This window comes from Camponotus floridanus, unplaced genomic scaffold, assembly GCF_003227725.1.
Source record: "Camponotus floridanus strain SB8 unplaced genomic scaffold, Cflo_v7.5 scaffold4, whole genome shotgun sequence".
NCBI classification, from domain to species: Eukaryota; Metazoa; Arthropoda; class Insecta; order Hymenoptera; family Formicidae; genus Camponotus; species Camponotus floridanus.
Genome location: NW_020229547.1, coordinates 4583348 through 4607836, shown reverse-complemented (window position 1 = coordinate 4607836; position 24489 = coordinate 4583348). Strand labels below are relative to the sequence as shown.

Genomic DNA, 24489 nt, shown 5'->3' with positions numbered 1-24489 from the left:
ATTATTTATCTTTTTTTAAAATCTTCTTATAAATAGTGAGATTATCAGCAGTGAATAAGCAACTAAGCACAAGATATGTTAGGCAGACTTAGATTATATATCAATATTTACATTTATACAAAAACATATTTTCACGACCTCTTTCTGTTTCCTTTATTAACTTCTATGTTGTTCGTTGAAATTATTCTTCGTTCGAATTTAGTCAGATACAGTCTCTGATATAAAACGAATATCATGGCTACCAGCTATGTATGGCCGTATTATACAAAACACAATACAGGTGTAATATGCAATTTTTGTAAGGATTATTATTCTCTTAAGCCAAACTATAGCAATATGAAACGACACATATCCACGAATCATAGAGGTATTTATAACAATATTATCCGTTTCAGTGTCAAGCGACGCGATAGCGCTATTTCTGTTCAGTGCTTAATGGTGTCAGCGCATCAATTTGAAAATTCACAATAATTAGACGTTCGGTTTTTGTCGTTGCGTGTCGTTACCGTTTGATCAGAGACAAATTAAGACAAAATTAAAGTAATATGACACTCTGCAAGCGTACATTTTTTAAATATTATGAAGAAGGTTGGCCGCTTAGCTTTTTTCGACTCAGAATTAGGCAAACGCTATCGCGCCGCTTGGCATTTTGCGATCGTGTTTCTAGAAAAAGTCTGTGGCACTCAAACAGCAACTTAAACCAAATATTTCCAAACTAGGTAGAAACAAATTCTCCTATACAGTAACACAAGACAATAAACTACAATGTGAAGAATGTAAGAAAATATTTAATAAATCTTACCACGTTACACAACCAATGAAATCACATTTAAGTACTAAACATGGAATTAATGAAAATAAAGCGAGAGAACATGAAAACTGGATAATAGAATATAGTAATAGAAATAATATTACACTAAATTTGGATGGTACAATAACGTGCCGACGTTGCAATAAAGTTTTTCCAAAGAATTTTGTCAATTTAATGAGACATTTGTACAATGATCATCAAATCAAGGAGGTACCCGAGGAATTCAAATAAACGGGGTAAGGGAGAAACGGCGATAAATCGAATATTATTATTTTATCTTTTTCGTTTCTTTATTCATATATATTTTTGTATACATAATGAATAAAATTATATATAATAATTAAAATCATCAAATTCAACATATTTAATATATCTTTATTGCAAAGATTATGAATGTCGGCTCATTAGCCCAAAAAAATCAAACAGGTTAAGAAAGTTTTTTACGTTCTAGGCAAAGTGCTATAGATATTCCTAAATGCAGCTACAAACAACTAATACGCAATTTTTATCAATTTGCCAAGTAAATGATTATATATCACTATATCTTGGAGATTCTGTGTTAAACAGCTCTCGGTCAACGGATTTTGATAACATTGCTGAATATAATGGCCCTTTCGATCTCGTAGATATATGTAAAGATATTGAATTATTGATCAGTTCTCAGTCAACGAATTTTGATAAAATTGCTGAATATGATGGCCCTACTGAACTCGAAAATATATTTAAAAGTAAGGAAATACAAAAACTTTTCGCTTTGATGAATAATAATTTGCTTTTTGATGTAACATTAAGTAATATAACACGAAATTATAATTACAATACAGTTTTATAAATATATTGTGTATTTATTATGTATTTATCAAACATCGACAAAGATACATTTTTGGCTATTTTCCACACTATTAATATCTATTAAAAAAATTTATTACAAATATTATATTTACCATCTCTTAGATATCACATGTGTCATGACCTGTTATTGATTTCGAAAATAATTTTTTAAAAGAAGTCGGTGCAATTACATACATATGTACATACATAGATATATATATATATATATATATATATATATATATATACATACATATACCGGGTGTTTCAGACCACCCGTACACCCCATTTTAAAGCAAAGGAAGTGGTTATTTTGAAAAATGTTTCAGACAAAAGTTGTTGAAGATAAAGTAATGCATTACATGGGTAAATTTGATTGACCTTGGGTGGCGTCGTGAAGGTCATGTCAAGGTCGACTTGAATTTTTTAAATGGGAACCCCTATTTTTCATTGCATATTCTTGTAGCTTATCTCGAGAGCTTTCCAAAACACTATAATTAAGTACCTTTTTATTAAGTACTTTTTGAGTTATAAGGCTTGAAATAATTTCTTAATTTTATATAAACCATAAAATATCTAGTAAACCATTCATTTTTCGATTATCTTACCTTCATACTTTTATGTACAAAATAATGAGAGGAATCAATTGGTGTAAAGAAAACACATAGTTGTTTCTAAGAAAAAATATGGAATTGTTAATTGCAAATTACATATTTTTTCTTAGAAACAACTATGTGTTTTCTTTACACCAATTGATTCCTCTCATTATTTTGTACATAAAAGTATGAAGGTAAGATAATCGAAAAATGAATGGTTTACTAGATATTTTATGGTTTATGTAAAATTAAGAAATTATTTCAAGCCTTATAACTCAAAAAGTACTTAATAAAAAGGTACTTAATTATAGTGTTTTGGAAAGCTCTCGAGATAAGCTACAAGAATATGCAATGAAAAATAGGGGTTCCCATTTAAAAAATTCAAGTCGACCTTGACATGACCTTCACGACGCCACCCAAGGTCAATCAAATTTACCCATGTAATGCATTACTTTATCTTCAACAACTTTTGTCTGAAACATTTTTCAAAATAACCACTTCCTTTGCTTTAAAATGGGGTGTACGGGTGGTCTGAAACACCCGGTATATATATATATATATATATATATATATATATATATATATATATACATACATATACACATATATATGAGACATTTTTTTTTCATACTATTTGTATAGAAAAATTTATTACATAATATTGTATATAACACATATTACATATGTCAAGATTTTTGCGTCATTGGCATTGAAAAAAATTTTTTAAAAGAAATCAATTATGTATCAAAAATAATTATTTACAATTAAAAATTTAGATTATTTTCTTACAAATTGTTTTAAATTTTAATCTGCTTGATTTAAGCTAAATCTCTTAATTGTTATGTATTATAAAACAAAGAATAATGAAGAAGATGAGAAGACAAGAGTAATTTTATAATTTCTTCTAATTTTTTCACATCGGAAACAATCTTAGCTCTCAAATATTCTATTATGTAATAATTTTTCAAAAAAATGTAGATTAAAGATGAGAAAAATTATTTTAATATGATTTTCTATGTCACAGCAATATATAACGTGATAAGAACAGAATGTCATTTATTGTTCAAAATTAAGTATAGTTTTAAAACTTCGTGTTCTAAAAAAAGTTTGATGTAAAAATCAAAATTAATAAAATTTTTATGATCTATTATTTGTTATTCTATGTGCTTTTTACACTATAGAAAAATTATAATCAATTGTTCATCCTATGATTCCTCTATTTATGTTCCTTACATCACTTTTAAATTATATTTCAAATTGAATAGACTTATCAAAATTTCTATATAATTCAATCTCGATAAATGTTTGCATCCCACCCTGCATCTCACGCAATAAGCTATCCAAAGTTACTTCGCATTGTTAGATATTGTACGTTGAAAAATCGAGAGTCTTAAAAAATAAGCAATTGAAAGGTATTTAATATGCCTTTCAAAAAAACGTTTGGCAAGAAACTTTAAAGTAATATATCTAATCATTTTTTTAAAAATCGAGGAATAAACTTATGTTAATGGATATAGAGAGATAAGTGAACCTTCGAAAAGTGAATCATTTTTAAGAGTTCCTAAGGTATTTATTTTTAAATAAATAAATTATCGTAAATTATAATTATTTTAGTATAAGAATAAAAAAGATTTAGAAAGAACAATGATAAAATTTTTAATTCAAAAAGTTTTAAAACAATAACTCATTTGTTAGAACAATTATTCCTGCTATTAATTAAGTGAACATAAAGATTGCTTGCTTACAAAAGATTTGATAATTAATCTATTAAATACAGTAACAAAATATTTTTCTTAATATTGTATAATATTATAACATAAGCCGCATTTGTTTCCAATACAATGATTTGTGCATTGATTATAATAAAAGTAATACGTATTTGATGCAATTTGATAAATAAAAAATTTATTAAGTAAATAAGATAATATATCTCTTTAACATAGGGTTATTGTAGTACACAGAGGAATATATTATATTCCTCGATTAATGTATTTCGCACTTTTCCTCTCTAATGAATGTGGTAATTTATCATATCTAGTTTGATAGAAGTAATTGTTGCTAATTCACAGATTCATAGACAGATCTAACTTGCAGAGATGAATAATTTTTAATATTCATATTTAGTGTAACATTTATTCTTTTTCAAAATCTTCCTATAAGCAGTTTAATCAGCAGTGAATATACACAAGATGTATCAATATTTACATTTATACAAAGACATTTTTTCGCGACCTTTCTCTATTTCTTTTATTAACTGTTATATCTTTCGTTGAAAGTATTCTTCGTTTGAATTTAGTCATATAGAGTCTCTGATACAAAACGAATATTATGCCTTCCTATGTATGGCCGTATTATACAAAATACAATACAGGTGTAATGTGCAATTTTTGTAAGGATTATTATTCTCTTAACCCAACCTATAGCAATATAAAAAAACACATATCCACGAAACATAGAGGTATTTATAACAATATTATCCGTTTCAGTGTCAAACGACGCGATAGCGCTATTTCTGTTCAGTGCTTAATGGTGTCAGCGCATCAATTTGAAAATTCACAATAATTGAACGTTCGGTTTTTGTCGTTGCGTGTCGTTACCGTTTGGTCAGAGACAAATTAAGACAAAATTAAAGTAATATAACACTCTGCAAGTGTACATTTTTTAAATATTATGAAGAAGGCTGGCCGCTTAGCTTTTTTCGACTCAGAATTAGGCAAGCGCTATCGCGCCGCTTGGCATTTTGCGATCGTGTTTCTAGAAAAAGTCTGTGGCATTCAAACAGCAACTTAAACCAAATATTTCCAAACTAGGTAGAAACAAGTTCTCCTATACAGTAACACAAGACAATAAACTACAATGTGAAATATGTAAGAAAAAATATAATAAATCTTACCACGTTACACAACAAATGAAATCACATTTAAGTACTAAACATGGAATTAATGAAAATAAAGCGACAGAACATGAAAACTGGATAATGGAATATAGTAATAGAAATAATATTACAGTAGATTTAAATGATACAATAACGTGCCGACGTTGCAATAAAGTTTTTCCAAGGAATTTTATCAATTTAATGAGACATTTGTACAATGATCATCAAGTCGAGGAGGTACCCGAGGAATTCAAATAAACGGGGTAAGGGAGAAACGGCGATAAATCGAATATTATTATTTTATCTTTTTCGTTCCTTTATTCATATATATTTTTGTATACATAATGAATAAAATTATATATAATAATTAAAATCATCAAATTCAACATATTTAATATATCTTTATTACAAAGATTATGAATATCGGCTCATTACTCCAAAAAAATCAAACAGGTTAAGAAAGTTTTTTACGTTCTAGGCAAAGTGCTATAGACATTCCTAAATGCAGCTACAAACAACTAATACCTACGCAATTTTTATCAATTTGTCAAGTAAATGACTATATATCACTATATCTTGGAGATTCTGTGTTAAACAGCTCTCGGTCAACGGATTTTGATAACATTACTGAATATGATGGCCCTTCCGATCTCGAAGGTATATGTAAAGATATTGAATTATTGATCAGTTCTCAGTCAACGGATTTTGATAAAATTGATGAATATGATGGCCATACTGAACTCGAAAATATATTTAAAAGTAATGAAATGGAAAAATTGTACGCTTTAGTAAATAATAATTTGCTTTTTGACATTAAGTAATATAACACAAAATTATAATTACAATACAATTACAGTTTTACAAATATATTGTGTATTTATTATGTATTTATCAAACATCGACAAAGATACATTTTCGGCTATTTTCTACACTATTAACATCTTCTCTATTAAAAAAATTTATTACATAATATTATATTTACCATCTCTCAGATATTACATGTGTCATGATCTGTTATTGGTTTCGAAAATAATTTTTTAAAAGTCGGTACAATTACATACATATGTCCATATATATATATATATATATATTTATTTATACATATATATATATATAATATATGTATATATATATACATATATACACATACATATATACATATATATGAGACATATTTTTTTCATACTATTTGTATAGAAAAATTTATTACATAATATTGTATATAACAGATATTACATATGTCAAGATTTTTACATATGTGATTAGCACTGAAAAAAATTTTTTAAAAGAGATCAATTATGTTTCAAAAATAATTATTTATAATTAAAATTTTAATTTATTTTCTTTCAAATTATTTTAAATTTTTACCTCATTATTTTAAACTAAATCTCTTAATTGTTATGTATTATATAACGAAAGAATAATGAAAAAGATGAGGAGAAAGGAGTAATTTTATAATTTCTTCTAATTTTTTTCACGCCGGAAACAATCTTAGCTCTCAAATATTCTATTATATAATAATTTTTCAAAAAAATGTAGATTAAAGATGAGAAAAATTATTTTAATGTGATTTTCTATGTCATAGCAATATATAACGTGATAAGAACAGAATATCATTTATTGTTCAAAATTAAGTATAGTTTTAAAACTTCGTGTTCTAAAAAAAGTTTGGTGTAAAAATCAAAATTAATAAAATTTTTATGATCAACTATTTGTTATTCTATGTGCTTTTTATATTATAGAAAAATTGTAATCAATTGTTTATCCTATGATTCCTCTATTTATGTTCCTTACATCAATTTTAAATTATATTTCAAATTGAATTGATTTATCAAAATTTCTATATAATTCAATCTCGATAAATGTTTGCATCCCACCCTGCATCTCACGCAATAAACTATTCATAATTGCTTCCTATTATTAGATCTTGTACGCTGAAAAATCGAAAAGGTCTTAAAAAATAAGCAATTGAAACGTATTTAATATGCCTCTTGAAAAGATGTTTGGAAAGAAATTTTAAAGTAATGTATCTAATCATTCTTATAAAATTCGAGGAATAAACTTATTTTAAAGGATATAGAAAGATATGTGAGTCTTCGAAAGGTAAATCTTTTTTAAGTTCTTAAGATATTTATTTTTAAATAAATAAATTATCGTAAATTGTAATTATTTTAGTACAAGAATGAAAAAAAAAGCAATGATAAAATTTTTAATCCAAAAAATTTTAAAACAATAACTCATTTGTTAGAACAATTATTCTAACTATTAATTAAATGGACATACATAAAGCTTGCTTGCTTACAAGAGCTCTGATAATTAATTTATTAAACATAGTAACCCAATGTTTTTTTTAAATATTATATAATATTATTAACATAAGCCGCGTTTGTTTCCAATTCAATGATTTGTGCATTGATTGTAATAAATGTAACATGCATTTGATGCAATTCGATAAGTAAGAAATTTATTAAATAAATAAGATAATATATCTCTTTAACATAGGGTTATTCTAATACACAGAAAAATATATTGTACTCCTCGATTAACTGACTGTAACTCGCACTTTTGCTTTCTTATCTATGTGGTAATTTATACTACCTATTTTAATAGAAGTAATTGTTGCTAATTGACAAATACAGATTCACAAACAGATCTATCTTGCAACGATTAGTAATTTTTAAGATTCATACTTATATTTTAATATTTATGAATCAATTTCTCTTTCGGTAATTTTTTCCTTTAAATAATGAGATTACCAGCAATGAAGCAACTAACTTAAAATTAATTAGGCAAGTTTAAATTGTGTATCAATATTTATATTTATACTTATTTATATTTTTACAAAGACATTTTCTCACGACCTTTTTTTGTTTCCTTTATTAATTTCTATGTTTTTCGTTGAAATTATTCTTCGTTTGAATTTAGTCATACACAATCTGTGATATAAAGTGGATAATATGGCCACGTACGATAGTTATGAATCGTCGTGCTATCGCTATGTATGGTCCTACTTTACAAGAGTTAATAACGACGCAGAGTGCAATTTTTGTAGTGTAAGTTATTATCTTACGAAAGATGATAGAAATATAAAAGCCTACATACGACATGATCATAAAGATGTTTATAACAGTATTGGATCAAAAGAATTAAATCCAAACCAAAAACTTGAGTGACCGTTTTCTATAACAGAAGACAATCGAGCAAAATGTGATATTTGTCATATACATTATGATATAAATTACACCGTTTCGAGAACTATGAAAAGACACTTAGAAAATATCCATAAAATTGATGAAAATATAGTGAAAGAACATCGAGATTGGATATTGAATAGTAATTATGTTATATTAAATGAATCGAGTGATACAATGATGTGCAAATATTGCAAATTTTTCAAAACAATGATTATTTTAATTTAATGAAACATTTGATCGACGCTTATCAAATCAATGTATCTTTTGAAATCAGATCATCGAGGTAAGACGGCGATAAATTGAATATTATTATTTTATCTCTTTTAAGTCAATTATATATACTCTATCAGTTATACTTTTATAATAAATAAAAAGTATATCGTGAATAAAATTATATAATTCAAGTATTTATCTTGTGTTTATACTACAAGAATTATAAATATTTGAGTCTATCTTATATAGCTAATATTATATCAAAATATAATTTGAAATATTACTATTTATTATATGTAATACTTTCTAATCGATTTGTAATAATTTGTATGAATTGTGAATAAATATAAAAATTAACTTTGAACAATAATTTTTATATTAGGATGTTGAATTTTATATGAATATATGGAATATATAAGTTCTCAGGAGATTATCTTATTTGATAATAAATGTGTGTTATTAATAGTTTAAATTTAATAATTATATATTGTGGACATTCAAACAAGATTTCAATATAATATTGATTAATAATGAAGTTTTTATTTTTTATTTTATACAGCTTATCGAAAAGTTCAAGCAATCTTTTGAATAAAGGTGCTGAAGATATTATTACATCAAGCAGCTACATCGACAACCAACAACGATTTTTGACGATAATTCTGATATTGATGTTTGTGAGGTCTCTGACGATAGTGATATTGATGTTTGTAAAGTCTTCGACAATAGTGATATTGATATTTGTAATTAATATTGAATTTTGATGCCTTGACATAAGAGAAGAAAATTCTAAGGAAGTGAGAAAAATAAAATGTCTCTAATGATCATTTGTATTTCTTTTTGTTGTAACATTAAGCGATATAAATTTACAATCACAAATTTACAAATTTACACAAATTTATAATCATATCGACCGATTTGCGAACATATAATTTGTTTGTTGCAGTTATTAATCATCGACAAAGATTTAAAATTTTATAAATATTTTTGTACCATTTAGATCTATAGTTTTTATATATGTTTCATAATTAACGTTAATATTTAATTATATAACGCGATATATTATTGATTGTGCGAGAATAATTTTTTTAAATATATTGTTTTAACGCGAAAATATTTCAATATATTAGATTTTTAAATTTGTTTTTATCTTATTCACACATACATTGACTGTAATTTAAATCTTGATATAAATGTTGCCGAAGATGGCATGAGTAGCCAACGTATAGTTTGGACTATAATGCAAGCAGTTTTTTCAATTCTAGTAGAAATTCTGTAGGTGTTCAATTAATTTATGCACCTTTTCTTAGGAAAATATTATATTTCTCGTATCACTCGGTCTGCTAAAAAATTGATGTTATATATGATTTAATCAATATATGTACTTTTATCATACCCCAAATTTCATGAAAAACATCTCTGTTATCTCTTACATTAATACTTTAGTTGATAATGATTTCGTATTTATTAACGTAAAATTTATGATGAATTTATACATATACGCATGCATACAATCAAAACACAATTTTAATTAATCATTATTTTCTTTATAAATATATAATTTATTAGTTATATTCAAATATCTAAAATTTAAATAAATAATTTTTGTAAAAAGTATTATACAATAAGAATACAATAAAATTACATATTATAAGATATCTTTTATCGTACAATAAGATAGACATTTCTTTGTATTTCTCTCTTCACAGATCTTCTTCTTATCATTTTTTTCTTTAAATTTAATATTATGTGATATTTTAATTGTATATTTTATTGTATTAAAATCAATGCATTTTTATTTGTAAAATAATATATTCTTAGATAAACATAATAATATATCTTTTGGATTAATAATTTCAAGACAAGAAAGAATTTAACATAATTCAATTATTTTATTTTATATCTTTCAAAATCGATTGATTTATTTCTTTTTTATTATGCTAATAAACATTGATAAGCTAATGAAATAAAATTTTTCTGGTTCAAAAATTGATTAATAATTTCTAATATTCACTCATAAATGTATGTCTTAACATTGGATTTTGTTCTTAAACCTACACACTAGACAACATATACAATATTTTTTATGAGAAAAAAAATACGAAAAAAGATTATTGTCATTTTTCTTAAATTCTCGTTAAGTTAATGTAATGTATTATTTTACATAACCATTCTCTAGCTTGTCACTTTGAATGATCAGTATAGCATATATACAATTCATTATTATTTAAAAAATACAAGTCTCCTGTATTAACAATAAAATAAAAGTCTGATATATGGAATATAACGACCAACTGAAAACGATAGCGCTTTATCATCAGTATTGCGTCTAGCATAACGAGTCGCCATTCGCAGTTGCATTAAGCGAGATTCCAGCTGCGAGCGCTTCGCTATCGCCGACTGCTAATATCAATTGGCATTCATAATCATTAGGCGATTAATATTATATTAACGTTAGCGCGTGCCCGGAGAGTACATGTATTGCAAGGCAGAGCGCGACCAGATAATCCGCAATCTACGGCTTATAGCAATTGAGTGCAGTAATAGCGTTGTTATGCATTTGATATAAAGCCTCGTTTCGCGTCGAGGGTCCGCGTACGTTATGCCGTACCTGTTCCATCCACCTTGTACATTATCCAGCTTTGTACATTATGTACGGCCTGCATGTGACTGTGCGCGCCCGCGTGCACTATGTGAGCGAAATGCCCAATACACCTATTTGACAATCTATAGGAATGTGTAATCCAATATCGCGCTGGCATAGCATGTGCCCTAGGTGGTCCGATCTATATCGAGCAAGGAGAGTTGGCCGTGATAAAAACGCGCCTCTCTATCGTAAGACGCCTCGTAGAAATGTAAATGAGCGCAATCGCGTGTGGTCGCGATCCCCAGTCGATTGACTCGTCAACTATCTCTAGAGTTGCATAATATGTCAGCGAGAGGATATTATGGGATTTTCGTATAAAGAGAAATTATACTATTATATTATAAACTACTAATTATATTATATTATTGAGGGAAAATATAAAGAGAGAAAGAGAGAAAGAGAAAGAAAGAGAGGGGGAGGAGAGACGATGAGAGGGGGAGGGGGAGAGGGGGGAGGAGGAGGAGGAGGAGAGAGAGAGAGAGAGAGAGAGAGAGAGAGAGAGAGAGAGAGAGAGAGATTATATGGTGTGTGTACAATACGTCGTGTTGTTCCCAAAATCCAGATCTCGGCGAGCATGTTGGTAAACGATTGGCGACACGTCATGTACAAACACACATGTACACGAAGCTCCATCGTCATCGGGTATATACGTGTATTTTGAAATTCTCTCGATGTGCTTCGTTACCGGGCCACATCTCGGGCTGTATTTGGATCCGTTCTTTCTCTTTTCCCCTCTCTCTCCTCTCTCTCTCTCTCTCTCTCTCTCTCTCTCTCTCTCTCACACACACACACACTCGCCTTGTTACCGAGTATAATAAACATAGAAATATATAGTTACGCTGGTCTTATCTTCGCGGATTAACTGGAAACTGTGGTCGGGCACGTAAAATCCTCGGACACGGGTTGGCGTGTATCCTCGTACTGACCACCCATCGTGAGAATATCTTATTAAAACAAAATAATGGACACAAAACGCGGTTTCTTCGTAGTGCATTATTGTACATATGTAACGGCACATGAGTCGCGTACATACCATCTCGTACATAAATCCTTTATCGTCCAATGCATGAAAAAAATGATTTAGCAAGGAGTTTCAGTTTCTCGCGTTTTATTATGCAAGGGTGAAAAGAAAATAGGAGAAAGAAATAATCCGAATAATCAAAAAAAAAAAATTTAATCCGCAACGCTTTACGTTTATAGACGTTTACTATAAATTGTTAAGTATAGAGCTTATCTCTTTATTTATATCAACATTAAGCATATTATTATAGATGTATCAAAGACAATAAATTTCTAATAATCTCAATAATTATTCAAACAAATCTTATAAATATCGCAAACCAAATTATAATTCATACAATTGCACCTTTTTTGTTTCAATAAATAATTTTTTTATTAATAACTGCATGTTAAATATTATGTATGTCTAAAAATTAAAACAAATCATATATAGATGAACATTGATAATTAACTGTAAGACATTAAAATTACATATTAGACTAACTGTAAGATATTAAAATTACAATTAATTAGTAATCGATATAATTGAAATTCTTAGCGAACGCAGAAAATCCCAATCTGATGATTTCTATAATAATCCAGCATCTCTCTCCATCTGCTTGTTATATGTTCATCAAAATGTTAATCGAGATCTTCATAGTTGTCTCTCCTCGGTTTGTCTATTTCTCCCAAGTTAATAATCATGCGACGAACTTGGAAGTAATCACGAAACCGTGTTAATTCGTGGATCATGCCGAAAAGATTAGCGAACTCGCCAGTTCTAGAAAGTAGGAAAATATGAAAAGTTTTTAATGGATCCCTCGTTTTCTTCCTATTCCCGATATTAATTAAAATCAGATGTTTTTTTTTTCACTTTTTGTTTATTTGCGTTACACTTGGATGAATACATATATGAGAATTTATTTTATTATATCAGAATGCGCAAAGTGAATGAAAAATATTATAGAAAATTTTCAATATAAATTTATAAAAAACGTACTTATAAGTCGTCGATTGCCAGGCGAATTAAAATGAAGCTTGAGCATTTATATTAATCGATTTATGTATGCAGATCTTCAATGTATATACGTGAAATAATGTATAGGTAAACACAAATTGAAAGACATATACATGGGAAATAATATACAGATATACATTGAATCGATATTTGAAATGATATATTGATATATGATTAATTAATACATATAATAAGTTTGAGAATAAAAAAATGAAACAGTCGACAATAAATAAAATTTACAGGGAATAATAAAGAAAAAAATATATTTATATGATTAGAAAAAGTCATTTATAATCATTCTTCTTGCATTATTTTTTTCTAAATATTTATATTTTTATTTCGATATAAATATATAATGAGGAGAATATCTTTCGATTGCAATACTGATTAATAAATCGAGAGAGATTAAAAAACGTAAAAGTTTTGCGACGAGACTTTACCTAAGCTTCTTCCGATATTAATTAACAGGAATTTCTCTTTCTCTCCCTCTCTCTTTTTCTCTCTTTCTTATCGTTTGCACTATTGTCCTGTCATATTAAAAATTGACGAGAATGTTCGCTGTTGCCGTGAAGAATATTCCTTCCCTTACAAATTCTTCGTTGTTCTCCCTCGTTCGATTACCAAAACTTCGACAGACTTGGCTCGCAGAAGCCAGGAGAATAATTAAAGCATTCTGCTGATAATTGTCATCCATGACTCCTTCAATTTTCGCGGACGCATTGTTAGCCCGGCACCTACAACTTATAAACTCATCGGGAACAACTTGAAAATTTGTACGGAAAATGAGATTGTTGATCAGCGTATTTTACCTCGCTTCGCAGGATAAAAGTTACTCGGGAATAAATATTTTTTCTCAACTTTTCTTTTTCTTGAACAAGCAACTTTACTTCCTTTCATTATTATGTTAAAGATATGATGTGTATTGTATATATATATATATTTATTGCAATGTATAGTATATACAATATATATGTATTGCAATATATTAGCATATTTAATTCAATAATTAATTATATAATATCGTTTAATATTATATATACACAATAATGCGTTACGCAACTTTGATATAATCTTATTGTGTGTATGTGTGTGCAAGTATGCGATAAAATAAAATTTTTCAAAATTGCCATTTTAGGAACTGCATTAAGCTTCATTTCGATATATTAATTATAGCGATGTTTCATTGCTCGAGTTTTTAGTATCCGATATATATTCGACATTTCGAGTGCCGTTGAAGCCACGGAGAATTCCCGGCTAATTCCCTTTTCGCTCTTGGAATCTATTTACCGACGCTAATTGCTTCGATTGTCTCGACACATCCTCCTACCTTTGAGTCTCTAACAGCCTCAACATCGAATTCACCGATAATCGAACGGTTTTCATCAAATCGTTGACTTTACTCCATCATGGCAGTATAGTTGATTAAAATCGGAGAGGCAGAAACGTAATTGAGAAAATGTTGAGTAATCATTCATGTAAGAATAGATTGCATCTTATATATTGTGACGTGTTATGTATATATATTCCGATTATACTATCATTAAGAAATGTTGAAAAATATAGTTTGATGCATTAAAATATATCCATTATTTTATCGATTTATACAAATATGTATATTTTATCAGATAAAATTATATATGCATTTTTATATATTTTCGTGTATATTTTTTTAAAGCCTGTGTATAAATATCTAAATATCATAAACATTCAATTTGTGAAAAAAAAATGTTACTCAATATAATCATATGTTTTTATTACTTCATGATAACCATGAATATTAATATAATATAATATTAATATAATATTATGCGAATACTGCGTTTACGTAGTCGAAGCAGAATTGCCATGAATTTAAATTGTGTACGATTTAGCAAACAGTTTTATTGAAAAAAATAGCGAGAGAAATTTTCGAACCTGCGACACGAGAAAAAGGCACGAGTTTCTTCCTTTGATTTCTGGCGGAACTTTTTGTCAGCAAATCCACAATCCATGCGAGTGAATATGCAGGAGTTTCTAGTCTCTCATAGATATTTCGAGCTGCTTGACAAATGACTGGCGTCGTTGCATCACGCAATATATCATGACGAATCATGTTAAAGAATGAAGCAGAGATGGAGTAATAAATTATATATATATATATATATATATATATATATATATATATATATATATTATATATATATTTCATCCTATCTTTATCTTGGAGAGCAGCCATGGCCTGTTTAGGATCCTTTCTTAAAGGCATAAAGAATAAACCATTGAAGCAATTATGCCTTAATAAGCTTATCGGTTTATTCTTTATAGAAACATGACTTTTTTTGCATGTTATTTCGTCCGTATCTAAACCATAATAATTGTTAACTTAGTGAATAATTTGAAACTTCCCTGCTGCATCTTTAATTATAAGTTCTAAGTGGGATGCTATAAATCTCATTTAAGAGAAAGAATTCAAGAGAAGTCATTTAATAATTATAATATTTGCATTTTATATTAGTTAAATACACTGCGTTATAAAATAATTTCACATTCATTTTTTCTTATTACTTCTACATAATAATATGATATCCGTTATATATCACAAATCATGTATTCATTAAATACAAAATAAGAATTATTTCAAGGAAAAATGTACAGAAACTGGTATATAGAAGAAAAAAAGGAAAAGTCACATGAAAAAAAACATGATCGCTTATATAAGTGTGCAAAAATTGATGTGCTATTTAAACGTGCCTAACATGTTTCTTTGACTTGTCTTCATTTAATATCATATATATATATATATATATATATATACTTTTTACTTTCTTATATATTTTACTTTTGTAACTGTAATTTTGCGAAATTAATTTAATCTCGTTTCTTACATTATGAAGATAAAGCTTCATTATAAGCGCAAAAAGATTAGAAGAAAAGTATGAATAGAAGAAGCGGAGAATTTCCGTCGCGGTTGATTTCGGCTGCACTTGTCTCTTAATTGGCAATAAGTAGCGCAAACAGCATCCAGAGAAACATTAGGCGCCTTTATTATTTCCAATCAACAATGTAATTAATATAAAAGAGAAGATAGTGTAAGCTTGAATGAGAGATAGATCGTACCGACTCGTTCTTAATCTAACACAGCAAGTTGCAACCGACATCACAAGCGATGAAATGATCCCGTAATCAATCTGTATAAAAATATTGTGCCCTTTATTTCTTTTTTTTTCTTTGTTTATGATGTGTCTTATTGGTACTAATAAAAAAAAAACATCATCTAAAATGCATAAATTCTTTAAAGAATTGAATGTACGATAGATTAATAGAGAATGTATGTTCCCGTGCTAGGAAGAATATTTCAACTTCTTATGATTCTTTGGCATTGTATTTATTCCACGAAATTTAATCAAGAAGCCAAATTATAGACCCATATAACATTGGTTAATGATTAAAGGGCTTTGAATTAAACTTAGTCTTAAGCTCTTTAGTAAATGTTAAGTCAAATTTAATAGCAATTTAATTGTTATCACATTGCGATTCTAATTAATAAAGATTTTAATCGTATTCTATTGCGTTGAGCATTCTATATGATAGGAAATTAAACGATAATTGCCATTAAAGCTGTGTTTTCTAACTATGAAGCGCGCTTTAATCTATCATACATTCAATTCTTTGAAGAATTTACGCATTTTAGATGATGCTTTTTTCCTTATTAGTAGCAATAAGACACATTATAAAAAAAGAAAAAAGAAGAAAAAATGACAATATTTTTATACAGATTGATTACGGGATCATTTCATCGCTTGCGATGTCGGTAATAAAACTTGCTGTTTCTAACTATAAAGCGCTCTTTATAGTTAGAAAACACAGCTAAAAATAGCTTTAACATTGCAAAAAATAGCTTGAACAATCTTTTGTTATAAACTTATTATTATAATACGTCTTATTAATATCGTGAAGAAATTCTCGTAAAATACATTAATATTTTTATTTATTCCATGAACAATTGTATGTAGTAGCAGTAGAAGGAACGGTGTAGTATAGAAAAACTATACTGTATTAGACCTAAACAACACTTCTATAACTCTCATAATTCTCATAAAGAGAAGAAGTGGAAGGGAAAGGGACGACCATGTCGCAGAAAATTTTCATGCTGTCGGGATTTGAACCCGAGATCCTTCATAAGGCAAGCAATCGCTTTGCCGCCTTGATCATCCACTACCCTGAACACAATTATTATAAAACCAATTATTATATATAATTATTATAGAAATTAAAATTACAATAAATGCCGTTACAACCAACGATATTATAATAAATTATAAATATATAATTATTATTGTCTCTAAATTTATATATCTGTTATTGAATTCGAATGATATTAAACTTTCAACTTGAATTTTTCAACACCTGCAAATATATTTAATAAAGATTAAAACCTTGCCTTTTCTTCCGTCTCGTAAATAATCGCCTCGTAATTCACATATCCAGGGTCGTTATTATTCATACCTGGAGTGAGACTGCGATATGCAAAAGCAAATTGCTAGCCCAACCGGACGAATACTAGCGGTATTTACATATATACGTAAGAGCTTAGTTTCTTTTCGAGCATTATGTTATACCCCGCGACTAAAGTATGCCACGAGGAAAAGAATGAGTTTACTTTGGAAGTTAATAACATTTTAGTTAACCGAACATGAGACACGCTTTCCCATTAAAGGGAATGGAGCTCACGAGCAATGAGTTTATAAGCTGCGCTGTCGCCGAGATCGTACATCCTAGAATATAACGTAAATAATTATCATCGCGACTTGCTATGTTTACCATAAACTTCATCTTTAATACTGAAAACGAGCGGGACGAAAGCTCGATGTCTCGAGACGAGATGATGATCCCGAGAGCGATTGGCAAGATTTCGAGGTAGCTTGATGCGTCAATTGCAACGCTTTTATAATGGCACTTAAAGCCATTCACTTGTCTATCTTTAAAGAATCTCGTGATAAAAGTAAATTGCTGATTACGTGCGAAACGATTATTGAACCTCTTTAACCACGCACAGTGGGGCTAAATCCTAAAAAGCTGGTCAAAATTTCAAAATATTTGATTTATTTTAATAAGATAAAAATTAAATTTAGATTGTATTGATGTAGACATTTTCCGTACACTTTCAGAAATTTCTATGTATTCTTCTATGAATTGTTATAATTTATGAAAATTGAATTAAAATCGAACACTCAAGTTATTCTTAATCTATAATAAAAAAAGGTATGATACCTTTAATTTCTTTGCACTCTTATAATCGATTCATGTATCTTTAGAAAAATTAATATTTGACGAGCAAACGACGCTTAACTGTAGATCGTCCTTGCGAACTCTTGTCTATAAACTTTCTTTCAGATTTCATTGCATGCCAAATTCTTACTCAAACAATTCAATTTTAGACAGTTTACGTTACATACTTGTGTCGAACACATCGAGATTCATTCCGCTCGAGCTCTGAATTTAATAAATTTGAAAGTCTAATTATCACAAGTTTCATTATCATAACCCGAGATCACTCACAAATATATCTTTTCATCTACATATATATCTAACATTATTATTTAATGATAGCATATTATTTGTAAGATTGCATCAATTTTATATTTCCTTTATTACAAGTACATCACATGTCAACAAACATGGAAACAAACGCGGAAATCCAATATTCGTTTACAATATCTTTGCCAATACAATACAATTAAAAGATTATTCTTGTAAAATTTATGATTCATGTTAAATGAATTATATTTATGTTGCATAATATAAATAATAAATTTAAATAATATAAAGAATAGAAAAAGTTTTATATCTTTGTCAATATTTTTTAAATAGTTTAATAAGGAATATATATTTGTTGAAAAATTGACATAATTAATTCGTAAAATTACATTAAAAATTACATTAAAAAAGCAAATAATTATTTATAAAAGTGTGTCTATTTTCTCACTTATTTAATTTTAAGTAATTTACAATGGCTCCAAAAACATTATTATTAAAATTACAGTTTCTGCAAATTAGCTACTGTTTGATATAGCAATTTCTATGTAAGACTGGTGTTTATTATATAAACAATTTTTAATATACATATTTTATATCATAAATAGAAATTCTAATCTTTAAAGAAGCTCAAAATTGAATTAATCACGAAGCAAAGATAGGTTTAATTCACTTATGCTAAAATTTGCAGCGATAAAAACGGATGTGAAAAACGGCGCTATTCACACAGATCATACATCAAGACGTGTATACGAACGTCGTGGGTGATTTCTTGGTACTTCTGAACCCGCCGAGTCCATCGGGAATAATCCATATTTCATCAAACATATTGATAGGATCTGCTTGTATGCGGGAGTGGATGCTCTCTCGACCCGTCGATATGCGCGAAACACGGGAGAGCGCGAGGGGCGCGTTTAGGGGGGAGCGAATCGTTAACGAAAAAAAAAAAAGAAAAGAAAAAGAATCTTACGCTTGTCCGCCTAGGTCCGATTAGGAGGCAAAGAGACGAGCGGGATAAAGCGCGCGACAGATCCCCGTTATCGCGCGCAAACATCCTCGAACGGGTCAGGTCGAGGAAGATTTTGCGACTGGCACAGCGTCCGGAATCTTATAAATCATCGGCGCCGAGGGTCCGAGCGTCCGTTTTATCATCGTATGGAAATCCAGTGAGTTATATCGAGAGCCACGCCGCGCCGGTTTCTTATTTATGGTCGGACCGAATCGTAATATCGCGCGCGCGCGCGCGCGCGCGGGGGGGGGGGAGGGGGGGCGAAAACTTTTCCGCGCATCTGGATCGCGTTTTCCGGATCTCTCCCTGGAAATTGACATCGCGATCCGTCCATTCTTTCCGTCTGCTACTTTCTTATCGTCTTAGTCCACCGAGGAAACTTGGAAAGTCAAACGGGGGTGTGAGAAGGGAGGGGGGGGGAGGGGTTCGGAGTCCTTCTATATCGCGAGTTCGAACTCAAACGACGGCAGATCCTGGAAGTAAACTATCCGGGACATTCTTTCCGCTCGCTGACAAACGTTTCTAAATGATTCCCGTCGAGGAAAACGTCCACGAATTCTCGGATTCCGGGACGCCAGCTCGACGAGGGACGAGTTAATAACACGTCCGGCGAACTGGATGTTCAGACCATCGTTAATTAAAGTCGGAGGTCCGCGTTCGCTGGGTCCGGCACCACCTCTCTTGGCTCTCTCTCTCTCTCTCTCTCTCTCTCTCTCTCTCTCTCTCTCTCTCTCTCTCTCTCTCTCTCTCTCTCTTTCTCTCTCTCTCTCTCTCTTGGCTACCCCTACCCGCCTAATTCGTACAACAATGTCTATTATTCAAGTTAGCTCGTGTACGTGGTATAACCACCTAACAGCGGCTGCTGGTGCGTGCTGGCCTGAGCAAGTTTGCCCGGAGAACGCATAACTCCCGAGCTTACCAAGTTTGCCGCACCGAAAGTACTAGAAACCCGCGGAGCCGACTCGTTGCCTGGTCCTTAACGCAATGGAGGATGCGCCGCGCGACACGTTAATTAATCCATCGGATTAACAATACGTTTATATTACTCTCTTCTGTCGTCAACTAGGTCATTAACCTACGATATAAGATAATATAAACTTATTTGGAGAAGCACGTAAGAAAAATCTGGACACACTTGTAATTCAATATTGTGAGACTTGGTGATCTCAAAAAAATGCTAATTACTGCCGCATTTTTGTCCGTTTTCACAAGGTGAATGAATGGATGTAATGTTGTAGAAAATATCGAAAATGGTTCTAGAATTGTATGAAAAGATTTATATATGCAGATAATATTCAATATAACAGATTAACTATGCAAAAGAACTGGATTATCGTATGGAAAATTGTATGTGTTTTATTTATTTAATACGATAATATTCTTTTATTTTATTTGAAAAGTTATATTTTCCCTCAAAAGATATTTATACATTATATAAAATATCGGAATTTCCATCACGAATGTCCAGATCTCTTTTAATGCAATAAAAAAGGAGGACAGTTTAATATCAAGCAAATTTATTTTTCAATGTTTTTATTCCCACTCTTTTACACATAATAAATATTGAAGTAATCATTTCCAGTTCGTGAAACAGTAAAGTATTATAGCCGTAGTTAATCCAGAATTATTATCCCTATAACAATTATCTCATGTCTTCTTAAATAATATTATATCTTACAGTGTTTTAATTTATAATACAACTAAGAATTTGCGCTTAGAATATATATTATTATCTCTATTTGAGAAATATTCATAAAAAAATAATTATTACATGGATTTTCTACTATTAAATAATAAAATATTCCATAAGCATAAATAGAATAAAAATCTTGCAAAATAAAATTTGAAATTAAAAGCTTTCTCTAATGTAAAATATATTTAATTTTCTTTGCGTTTGTAAATATTAAAAATTAAGTATATATATATTGTATAATATATTTCTTTTTATTTATAATACATCTTTAAATTTATGAAAGATATAAATGAAAGATATAAATGATATATAAATTTTCTAACATTTATAAAACACAAGAAAATGAAAATGTATTTTATATTGAAACAAATGGAAGTAATATCGATTTCAGATTCTTTCGCAAGATATTATTTTATGCGCTTATGTATTTTATCATTTAAGTAAAAGGGAGAACATTATAGGATCGATAGCGAAATAAAGCTATTCTTTTTTCATGGATCGTGTAATCATTCTGTGTATCCTTTATGCATAACTAAAGCGAGATGAGAAATTCACCAATGTTGATCTATCGAGTGCACAGTATGTCTAGATATTCTTCTTGTTCCGCCCATCTTCACCTACTTCACTCGACTTGATTCGACGTTTTCTCTCGCTCTCTCTCTCTTTCCCTCTTATTCTCTCAAACGGCGAATAAGTTCCGCGGCTCGTAATCTACAAATATTATCCCAGACCTCCATCCAGGAAAAAGATCTTTCTCTCCTGTTCCAGCAGGCAAAACTGCCTTCGCTACCCTGAAAACTCGTCCAATCATAGAGCTCCGAGCTGGCCGTGCAAACTTCTACCACCTCGGCGTAGGATTCGCGTGAAAGGAGCACCGAGAAGAGAGAGAGGGGAAAAAAAAGGAAAGACGCGTGACCGAGAAAGAGAATGAAAGAGAGAATGCATCGTAGATTTCAAAACGGCGAAAAGAAGTTGGGTGAGAGGACGGGGAGAAGTGCGAGAAAAGCCGCGGAGAGGAAGTTTGCTCTGTAATTACCGCGTGCTGCACAATTAAAATCTTAATCTCCCCCGCGCGTAAAAATGGGACAAACTCCATAACGTCATCGTGCCGCGAAAAATTTCTCAACCGGTGCCGTCTTCTCCAGACTTAAGTGCATACACGGCTCATCTTCGCGCGAGATTTCATCCGTCGCGAAAGAATCTCGCGAATGCAGGCAGCGGCGTAGTTAAGTGTCTGATGAGATTTATGCAAGCGAGACATTACGTGTATTAACTCAACTATTTCTCTCTCTTTTTTTCTTTTTTTTAAAGGATATATAAAATTTTATATAAAATTTTATATAAAATTGTATAATAAAGGGTATATAATATTTTATATAAGATTGTATAATAAAGGGTATATAAAATTTTATATAAAACTGTATAGATAAAACATGCACGCACTGAGAAAAATCGTTTGATTGTACCAACAAGACGTATATGATTGAAGACATTTTGATTAAATCAAACAAGAATTTCTAGTTATCATGATAAGGCTCGATTTTTTATAACTAGAACGTTTAATAGATTTTACTATAAGGATTTGATTAATATTTTCTGATTGGATCTGTAAAATTTCTTGTTGCATTAATTTCTTTGCTTGCCACTAGGCGAGTCATTCTTAACTTAACTCATATTCAATATTTGCCATGAAATGTATATAAAGAACTAGTATTAACATTAAATCCAAAGTATTTTTTTTTTTTACGAGCAGTAGTGCCAGAAAGAGAACGCTAGCTCTCTGATTGTGTGTGTTTGAGTTGCATCCTCTTCTTGCATCACTGTGTATCAGTTTAATTTCTAACAAACTGAAATTAAAATAATTTATTCAATAATCTGGATTGAATTTATCCAATAATCTTGTTGGAATTCAGAATATTAAATAGACTTTTGAGATTAGATGAAAAAAATTTTAGACAACTTGGTGCTGGTGAGTTTAATATTATTAACCAGAAAGTTAGGTAAATTTAACAGAAAGAAATTAATCAGATTCATCTGATAATTCCTACAAGAATTCTGGTTCGACCATTTTCCAACAGACATACTGGTTGAATCTACCAGAATTCTAATTAATGCAACCAGATTTTTTTCTCAGTGTGGGAATTAAAATAGCACGTGTGGATTGGAATCGTAATTTATAAACCTCTGTTTATTTTTGCAGGAATAAATTTGCATCGAAGAGAGAGAGGAAAATCCGATCCGTTAATGTATCTATTAATTTGATTATCGGATATACAATCTTTCCGTCTCATCAGACTTTTTCAACTCGTTCATTACGGCGAAATTTCGGATTTCGCGTAACAGAGGTACATATTTACGGGCGTTTCGTAACATTAGCGCTCCAACAATCGCGTCGATTCGTCGAGATCGTAAAACTTAAGAGGAACGTTGAATTTCGAGATAGGTTCCCGGGGTTAATAACGTAAAGCTGGTCTGTAATTAACACGCGAAGGAAGAAAGTCGGAAAATAATATCTTGCCGAATTTCGAGGGGCTCCGCAGGGATATTCGTTTCACGGCCGAGCAGTGACCCGAGGCACTTTGGAGGCTGGTTATCGAGACCCGGGGAGTTTCTTAATCTGCTCATAAGTCAGGAGGGTTCCGAGCCAACGAGCGAGGCGTTGCCCCAGGAGTGCGATTCAGCTTTTCAACTAAGCTCGTATTACGGCTCGAGCCTGCCGTCTTCGACGCTGACGTGATTTTTCACCACGTACCACGGGATAATTGGGAACTCTTGTACATCGTTCCGACTATCGCGCGATCATTTCCTTCGGTCCCTCGTCTCTAAGGCAGTTTTAAGCTGCACCCAGAACGTCGCGTACTTACTTCAAATCCTTCGCGCGAACAAAGAGTAAGAAAGGGGCTTTCGCGAGATTGCATTGTAAAATCATAATACATTTATTAAGATTAAGCCACCGATCCAAGATATCTGCCCGAGAGGTTAAATTCAGCGATATGATTTATTTCGAGTCATCATGTTGTAAATAACATCCAGTGTAACGAGATTACGAAGACTGCAGGATAAACATCGAGAATTAAAGTTCTTCTTTATTG

At 30.2% G+C, this 24489-nt stretch overlaps 1 protein-coding gene across 7 annotated transcripts in view; it reads left to right on the top strand.

Moving 5' to 3' along the window:
- Positions 1-24489, top strand: part of LOC105259560 (teneurin-m) — a 708083-nt gene that overhangs the window by 72194 nt on the left and 611400 nt on the right. The gene's annotated exons all lie outside the window — the stretch shown is intronic.